The sequence below is a fragment of the Gossypium hirsutum genome, chromosome A05 (assembly GCF_007990345.1).
Source record: "Gossypium hirsutum isolate 1008001.06 chromosome A05, Gossypium_hirsutum_v2.1, whole genome shotgun sequence".
In the NCBI taxonomy this organism is placed as follows: domain Eukaryota; kingdom Viridiplantae; phylum Streptophyta; class Magnoliopsida; order Malvales; family Malvaceae; genus Gossypium; species Gossypium hirsutum.
The window spans coordinates 46,844,602-46,854,191 of record NC_053428.1 but is presented as its reverse complement, the minus strand read 5'-3'; the positions used below and the strand labels follow the sequence as shown (position 1 = coordinate 46,854,191).

Here is a 9,590-nt window from a genome sequence, read left to right as displayed (position 1 = left end):
ATCCTATGATAAGGGCACTTACGAAGTAATTCTTTGAATCTCTCCCATGCCTTATACAAAGATTTTTCATTCAATTGTTGAAAAGTGGTTATCTCATTTTGCAATTTAGCTTTTTTACTATGTAGGAAATACTTAACCAAAAATCTTTCTGCTAATTCTTGCCATGTAGATATTGAACTTGGTGGCAACGAATTAAGCCATACTTGTGTTTGATCTCACAATGAGTATGGAAACAACTTCAACCTCAATGCATCTTCAGTCACGCCAGCTATCTTAAACAAATTGTTCACCTCCATGAATAATTGAAGAAGAAGATGTGGATCTTCCGTGGGCACTCCACTAAACTGGCCCATCGTTTGGAGCATTTAAAATATCACTTGTTTCAATTTAAATTACAATGCCTCAATCTCCGGTCTCTTAATTCCCAGATTTAATTTATTAAAGAGCGGCACAATGTACTATCTTATAGCACGATCCCTACCAGCAACAATAAAGATTGGCTTGTGCACATGATTGGCTCTATTTCCTTGTCCATAATTTTGATTTCCAAGTTCCATCTCCACTTGTCTTTGAGCTGATCTTGCGCGTCTTCTTTGTCTAAATGTCCGCTCGATCTCAGGGTCTATAAGTAATAAATCAATAATTCGATTTATGCTCATAAACACCTAAAAAATAAATCACAAAATATAAAGAATAAAGAATAAATTATTAAGGTTATAAGTTAGATAAAAATGGAATAAAAACAAATTTGAAAAAAATAATTTCACAAAAATGATTAAGGCAATAGTTTCCAGCTATGATGCCAAAAACTTGCAACGCTCAGTTTGTGCAAGTATACAGAGACATTATCAAGTAATAAGTAAGTAAAAGAGTTATTGTCTACACAGGGTCTGTGTATGTTAATCAATATATTGCAAAATTAAAGTTTACAAGTTGATGATAAAAACACAATATCTTGAGTGATGGATGATTAACTAAATTAAATTATCTAGATGCAAGATTGATCCCCTAATACAATTTAAACTAAATGTGAAGTATGAAATGAAATGTATGAATGAATTTAACAAAAACACAAACTTCAACAATCAAAAACATGAATAGGCAAGGATAATTACATCATTCAACTTAGCTTATTTTTATCATGCTTAACAATGTTTGAAAATTATTTCATGACAACTTGATCTTTCATGAGTTTGGAAACCAAATTAAGTCCTTTCGGAATCTTTTATTTAAAACATGCATTTTACTGATCATATTAAACTAAGGGTTTCTTAGGATTCATGTGAAGTAATAGGGATGGGTTAGGTTTGAAATAGTTTAATCACATAAACCTAAAAACTATGCAAGATAATAGATCTCGTTAAAGTTATTCTGAACCTTTAATTTAGTCGGATTAGGATCTAAATTAAGCATGTACATTTCAATTATTATGTCTACTAGCCGTCGTCTAGTTAGGATCGTTCAGCTAATTCTAATGCATCCAATCACGTATGAATGAAATACATACTTGAGTTTAATTGAAAACATTATTGGCTGAGGCACAAACAATATAAAGATGATTTAAACAAACTTCAGTAAATAAATGCAATCATCCTAGCTAAACAATAGTAAGCTACCATTGTTGATGACAAGATAATAAAGCACATTGCAGACATGATTAAAACTAAAATAACAAATTAAACAAAGAATAAACTCTATCGAAACAACAGTCTTGTGAACTCTGATTAAAGATGTTTTCCTCCGATCCTTGCATTGCTCCTTTGCTAATGGCTCCTCAAGGTGGTCGGACAAGAGATAATCTTATCAAGGTTTTTGGCTAAAAGAGAAAATATGGGATGTTATGCATGGAAATGAATAGAGGAAATGAGAGAATGAATGATGATTAAGAGATGTGAAGAATGAGGGATGTAGGGATGAAGGATGATTAAAATAGGGAATGAGTGGAAGTATTTATACTTGAAATAGATGGTAGAGTTTACAAAAATTGGGATTGGAATCCCTCTATTTTCTCCATTGCTTGGCTGGCCACATTTTGTGGAAGAAGGTGGATGATGGTTCTTTTATTTGAGCATAGAATCATGCTAAATTTAGGCATGGGTTGGAAAGTTTTAAGGCAATCCTTTTGTGTTGATTTCCAATGATTCCCAAAAGTAGAGACCTCTAGTAAATATCCCAAAATAGATTTTTTGGCAGCCAACATGCTTGTGCTGAATTTGGGCTTAACTCCCCATTGTTGGATGATTCTATAACCCATTAAATAATCAGAATTGTCCACCACATAGCATCATTTTAACTAGGTCAAAATAACACCTTATTAACCCATTTAGCATGGTTTTATCATCCAACATAGGAAATAAATAGCTCATGTACATGCAACTTGATAATAAGGTCTTTATTAAATCAACTTCATAGTCTCACTGCACAATTAAATATAACAGATTAATAAATAACATGAAATAATTTAATTTATGCACAAAATTCATGTAATAAAACACAAATTTTCATATTTTATAAATTCATGTCCGTTATCGAGGCTTAAGAAAAATTCACTAAATTAATTAACAAATACTTGGGATTTGTATAATTTTTGTAACTCCCCAAATCCCGAAAACCTTGTGTAAAATTTTGTTTTCCTTGTATTGTGTGTTAGTAACATGAATGCATGCATGCCTTAGTGGTTAAATGCTCTGGGAGTGTCTGGGAAGTCCTAAGTTCAAGCTTGGGCTTGAGCAAAATTTTCGCTTCTAAGTTAATAAACCCATGTTGCCAGCTAGTAGACTTTTAATTTAAAGTGAAGGCTGCTTGACATAAATAGCTTACTAGTCAAGGGGGTGGTGGTGTGTTGTTGGTTGCTAGGAGACTGAGGTTCGAGTACTTGAGAAAGCAAGGGATTTTTATTTTTGTTACTTGTACAATGTGGGTGTTGGTGTTTGACTGAAACACTGAGCGGTTAAGAAGTGTGGGGAGTGTGGCCGAATATTTGGGAGTTTGGGGGGGATTTTCGATTGTGTGGGGATGTGGATAGGTAGGTTATCAGTTAAGGATTTTGGGGAGAAAAAGAAGGAATTGGAGTGTAGTAGGGATAGTGAGCCAAATTCGGGTAGGGAGCATAGAGTTTTCGGTAGTGTTGCTATTCTCTAGCTTTTCGGCATTGTTTTCTCTTTTGGCTTCCTCCCTCTCCATCTTTCTTTCGGGTTTTCGCAAGTTGGGGTTCTTTTCTTTTGGTAACTAAAGTCGAGTGGTGTTATCTTGGGAATCTATCGGTTCTTTTTCTTTTACTTGGGAATATACCTCTTTCTCCAACCCTTTGGTCCACAGATTCTTTTTCTACTCTATCACTTTTCCCCAAACGATTTACCCTCTTCTTGGCCGAGTACCATTGTGTCCCTATCTCTCAAGCTTTTTTGGTTTAGCCTAGTGTGATCAATTCTGTTCTCCTTTCCTTCTCTCAATATTTCTTTTCTTTTACCTTGTTCTTGGTTTATATCTCATCCTCTCCCTTCATATCTCTCTTTTGTTTCAGCTTTGAGCTAATTGCTCCCGACTTCTCTTTTTTTCTTATTTCTTTTCTTTTGGCTTTCCCTTTTTCCAATTTATGAGGTTAGCCAAACCTTCAATGGTGTGTGTTAGTTCGGCTACTTGGTTCCCTTGTTCCAGTTGATAGTTTTCCTCTCTAATATTCGCTATTCCTAATTGTTTGCTGTCAGGGGTGACTGCACCATCCTGTACTTTGGTGGGCCGATTCTTGCTACCCTCCACTCATAGTGATATATTTCGGTAAGTGGTTCACTTGATTCAAGTAGTTTACGTTTAAAGTGGTATTTAATGAAGTTAGGTTTTTATGCAGATCTTTGATAAGGAGTGGGTGATAACTGGCTTAAGGGAGAATCAAACCCTACTCACTTAATCATGGTAAGTGAATTGTGCGATTGAGAAATAGAGTGTTAATAAGAGGGGGATAACCCTATTGAGTTATGGACTGATAGTGGATCATATTTGGATCTAGGTTGGAGTGCGTGGAAATTGGCGTTCTTCTCTCAACAAGTGTGTAATCGCACTGTCTTTAGCAATAGATTGGAAAAAGCCAGAAATGTTCGACTGTTGACACTACACGAGCGTATGCACGCACGTGTGGTGAGTCGAATGTTCAAAACTTGGGCGTTTGATCAACGAGGCCACCATGAACAAATTCATGGGCTTAGGCTGGCTTGGGCCAAGATGGGCCAAAATGGGCCATTTGGGCCCCACAGGCTCGTGGGCCTCGCACGGGCAAACCGCATGAATGTGTGGAAATTGTTGGGTGGGTTGTGTAGTTTGTACGGCCAAGGCCGTTATTTGGGCTTATTGGGCCACACGAGCGTGTCGGCCCACATGGGCCGTATTATGGGCTTGGGCCCATTTCTACTATTTAACTGGTAAGGTTGCACGGGTCCCACAAGTCGACTATAAACCTACGGTAGGGCCGGTAAGTGTACTTAGACCTTAATTTATGAATTGACTGTTATAACCCTATGAGGTAAATGACTGATATACCCCTATGTGATGTATGACTGTTTGAGCATGCGATTCTTATCGTATGATCATTATATTATGTTGCATTGCATGGGGTGGGATATATGATATTGGAGGAAGTGTACTGAAAGGCTATAAGCCTACTACTGGCAGCTTTGCTGCAATTACTGTAGTGCCAAAACCGGTACTTTATTATGGAGTGTAGGGATGGGTGGGTCGATTATTCACCACATGGAGTGTAAGGCAGACGGAGTGGAGTGCAGAAGATGGTTGGGTAAGATCTTTTTATGCATTACTGATACTGTACTAGATTGGGCTAAGGCCCACACTGATATTGCTACTGACATGAGCTTAAGCCCAGACTGTTCAACTCCGATTGTATGATTGTTGTTCGTTAGAGATTACACACTAAGTTTCATACTCACCTTTTCTGCTTAACTGTGCAGGTAATCCTTAGGCGGGTCAGTATTGCAAGGGACTTAGAGATAGCCACACTACTATTTTCTTTTATTTGCTATGAGATTTCGTTTTAGATTACGTAATAAGGCTTTTTTAATTTTCTTGTTTAGATTTGGGTTTTTGTTACTATGATTTATATCTGTTGAGAATGAAGAAGCGATTTTCCAAAATGATAACTGTTTTAAAATCACTACGATTTTGTAACGCTTTTTTTGAAATGCTTCCGCAATAAACAGAGTTTAAAAAGTAATGACAATTTAAAATAATAACGAATAGCTAGAATGAATTGGGATCTAACAAAGAGGCTTTAAATTTCTAACTGGTTTTTTTTCAACAAGAGTAAGTTTTCAAAAAGCACTCCAATGTGACACCACCTAATTCGGTCATAACATTTGGGCCGGGTTTGGGGTGTTACAATTTTTAAGTAAAAAGGTGGTAAAAGCTACTAGAAAAAACCTATATAAATTGGAGTTTACAATTGTGCCCTTGTCTTAAAACATAAAGCATCAGAGTTAAACTAAAGAAAATTCAATCAAGGGTCTCGAGACATATGGGTCAAGGTCTCAAGATATGGTCCCTTTGTTTGAATACTTCAAACTTTGAATCTAAAAATTAGAGAAACAAGGGCAACATGTCTTAAGACATTACCCTGCACTTAGCTAGTTTGACCCATGATTTGTAACCTAGCTTTGGTCAAACCATCTTTACCTAGATTTAATATATGAAGGTCGTTTAAGTTCATTTTAACACACAATACATGTTTTATTTTCCAAGCTTGCAAATTTTGTTTTAAATTTCCACATTTTTGTATGAACTTGATTTGGTTTTGAGTTATTTCAAAAACAAATGTGACATCTTGCATTTGGATTCGCCGTCTAGGCAGAGTGCATGGTATGCTTGTAATAATAGAGACATAATTTCTTCAATTCCAATCGACCTGGCATATTGTGTCGATTTTTTTAAGTAATACACTTGAAAATACTCATTGATTCCTTACGTCATTTCGAACACAACTGGTAGATTCCAAAATAATCATTACTCGGGTATCTTTACCCTTGGCCATAAACCTTCTTTGAGTTTTTAATTCACCCAACTTTTCTATTTTTCAATCAAAAGCGAAGAAGAAAGGGATGAAAAAAAGAAAGAAATAAAAGTTGCTAACTCAAAACCAAATCCTGAAAGATTTGGTTGCAGTTTCATAGAAGTTCATTAATATCTTCTTTTTAAATCCTGAAAGATTTGGTTGCAGTTTCATAGAAGTTCATTAATATTTTCTTTTTATAAAGAAAATTGACTTCGATTCATGAATGCTCCAAATCACTTCTGCTTCTATTGTAACAAAAGATTCCTATTTTTTGTGGAAAAGGCCCAAATCAATAATTATGATTTTACATATGGATAATTCCTCAATATCTTGTTCATTAGCAACAAAATATTTTCTTTGTGTGGTGGTAAAAAATGTTTTTTTTAGGAGAGATATTATTTCATCTTCACCAATTGTCCCAGGTATCTAACATATTCATATCTAATGATTTTTCACAAAGTGGTGACGAAAGTTATAACTTGTACAAATCTCTAGTTTGCAATTCGATACAATCCATTAGTTTGTAGAGCTATTTACTTAATGAACCTGATTATTGCAATTGCTTAGGAAACCATTTTTTAGTTTAGCTTCTAGAATCTATTTTTTAGTTCAAGGTCCCTATTTACTAATTGGAATCAAAGAATTAGTAGATCTGCTCCGCTCAAAATGGGAGTGGGCTGGGGTTATGAACTTATAATCTATAATTTATGATCAAGTTGATTCCATGATTGTAATTTGATTTCAGACAGGAATAGGGCTATATACATTCTCATTATGAGAAGGGGTCATTCAAGCATATCTAAATAGATACTATGTTTACATATGAATCCCAACGTCGTTACATTCCATTTATGATTAAGAATGGGCTTAACCGAGCCTCCTTTTTCCATATCTCTCATTATTTGGGATTCTATTCACCTCTTTTCTTTTTTTCTTCTATTGAATTGAGAATTAATAAGTTTGATTGTCCATCTAGGGTGTTACAATGATCCAAAAAAATTGTAACTAAAATTAATATAAAATCATATTTATGATATGATTGACTGAAGAATACAATCATAAAGATTTTTTTCCTTACTCTATCCATCTAAGCATGAGAACCAAATTGTTATTCTAGCAAATTCTCAAGCTTACTCTTCAAGGAAGTATATCAAGGGGCGTACATTTTGTTTTCATTTAATGCAACCTATAAAATGAGACAATTTTTGAGAGAATAAATGTTTAAAAATTTGAGCATGATGAAAAAATAGCTTCATGATTTTAGTAGAATTATAATGCTATTTACATGAAACATAAGAAGTAGACTTATCAAGGTCGGGTTATTTACTTATTTTAGTATACTACATTTTAGTTTTTTTTTCAATGTCTATTTTATCATTTATGTTTAAGGTTTATGAGTTCCCCTTTCAATAATGTTGTTTCTAATCTTTTATTATGTAACACCCCTAACTCGTATCCGTCGTCGGAACAAGGTTACGGAGCATTACCGCAGTTTACAGTTCAATTACAATTAATTTATGTCATTCGCTATTCATTTCTAAAAATCAATCATAACCAATCATAATGTCCCTTATATGGGTCCTCGAGACCCAAAATACATATTAGAATCGAGTCAGGACAAAACCAGAATCACATAAATTTTTTTTGCGAAATCTCAAAATTTTTCTTAGGTGCAGGGGACACATGCCTGTGTGGCCAGACCTTATTGCTCACAAGGCCAATGACACGCCCGTGTCTCAAGCTGTGTGAGCATTCGATGTGAGGCACATGGTCGTGTCCCATCCCGTGTTCAAATTAGGGTAGCTACTAACTTGGGTCACATTTCGAAATTAGTTGCAAGATTCATATGGCCATGTCACACATTTGTGTGCTAGGCCATGTGACTCACATGGCTGATACAAATGCTCGTGTCTCTGCCCGTGTGACAAATTCTGAGGATTTTGTTTCTCAATTTTTAAGATGCAAGGGAAACAAGGCCAAACCACACGCCCATGCGCGTGGCCATGTGTCACACACAATTGAGACACATGCCCGTGTGTCTACCCGTGTGGACAGAATAAGGCCATTTTCCAAGCCTTATTTCTCACCCATTTTACCTTGCACCTATATCAACACTTCAATATATTCACTGATAAATGCCAAATTATACATATTTATACCCCAAATACTTAGCATATATATGGATGTTTATTACTAGATTTGTAGATTTTGGTGCTCTTAATCCGGTTATTTCATGTTTTGTACTCAGGAGAGCACCAAGAGTCAAAAGGAGCCAAAAACGACCAAAAAAAGGGACAAAATGGATCAAATCGAGAAGATGACATGGCCTAAGCCTTGCCACACGGGCATCTCACACGCCCGTGGCCTTCGGGGGTGTCGACCAAGGTTTTCACGATTCACACGGCCTGGCCATTGAACCCACATGGCCGTGTGCAATTTAACGGATCGAACACAGCCTGGCAATCTCGTCATACGGTCGTCGCACACGGGCGTGTCCCCTTTTCAAAGAGTTGTATTTTACACGGAAAAGGATACTTAGGGAGGAAGAAAGCTAATCCAAATCCTATATAAACACCCTAACTGTGACCTAATAAGGGGGCGTCTTCCAGAACTTTTCTGGAATACAGAACCACACGCCAGGAATTACTTGAAAGAAGCCAGACGATCCATCCCAAAAGCCAAAACTACTTCAAGACTGAAGATCTCTCTTAGAATTCCTTCAGGGGTTTTAGAGTTTTCTACATGTTTTATTATTTTATAGTTTTGAGATGTACTCTTATTTTATTATGAACTAAACCCCTTAGATACCTAAGAGGGATAAAACCTACGATGGATCTTGTTATTATTATCTGAACTATATGATAAATATTTTATTTGTTCTCAATTATGTGTTCTTAATGCTTGAGTTAATATTTCGGGTATTAATTCATGATTTGATGTGCTTATGCAGAGGAGGAATAGACCCTGTTTAAGAGTAGATTTGGAATAATTAAGCGGAGTTGATCGAACACCTAGAAATAGGGTTACGAGATTTTGCCAGATTAGGGTGAAACCTAATATGGGAGTCCATAAAGTGATTTACTGCTTCCCTAGGGGTTTTAATTAAGAAAGAAATTTTGATTAATTCAACTGAGGATTAGACGTTATTAATCTCAAAAGGGTTAATAACATAGGTTAGGGAATCTCACTGATCAAGTCAAGTGAATAAATCGTCTGGTTCAGAGTCAGATAACAAGTGAAATCTAGGTGGATTCCTCCTTGGTGTCGTCTTTATCAATTGCTTTTCTTCAAGTCTTTTTTTTTCAAATCTTCTCTTTGCTTTAATTAAATTAGTTAATTAGTTTAGATAATTAGTTTAATAAACAAACCCTTTTATTCTTAGGCTAGATAATAAAAAGATAGTTATTACTAGTACTAGTACTTTTGGTTCCCTTGGGTACGATATCCCAATCTTGCCATTACTATACTATTGTTCGATAGGTGTGCTTGCCTTTTCGTCATGATAATAGTTAGTCTAGGTTTGATCTTCATGACA

General features: G+C 35.6%; 1 non-coding gene across 1 annotated transcript; it reads left to right on the top strand.

The window, feature by feature from the left end:
• On the top strand, positions 1 to 107 carry LOC121229942 (small nucleolar RNA R71). Its single transcript, XR_005927893.1, has one exon. It is a non-coding gene; the product is annotated as a small nucleolar RNA R71 (small nucleolar RNA).
• Positions 108 to 9,590: the final 9,483 nt, after the last annotated feature.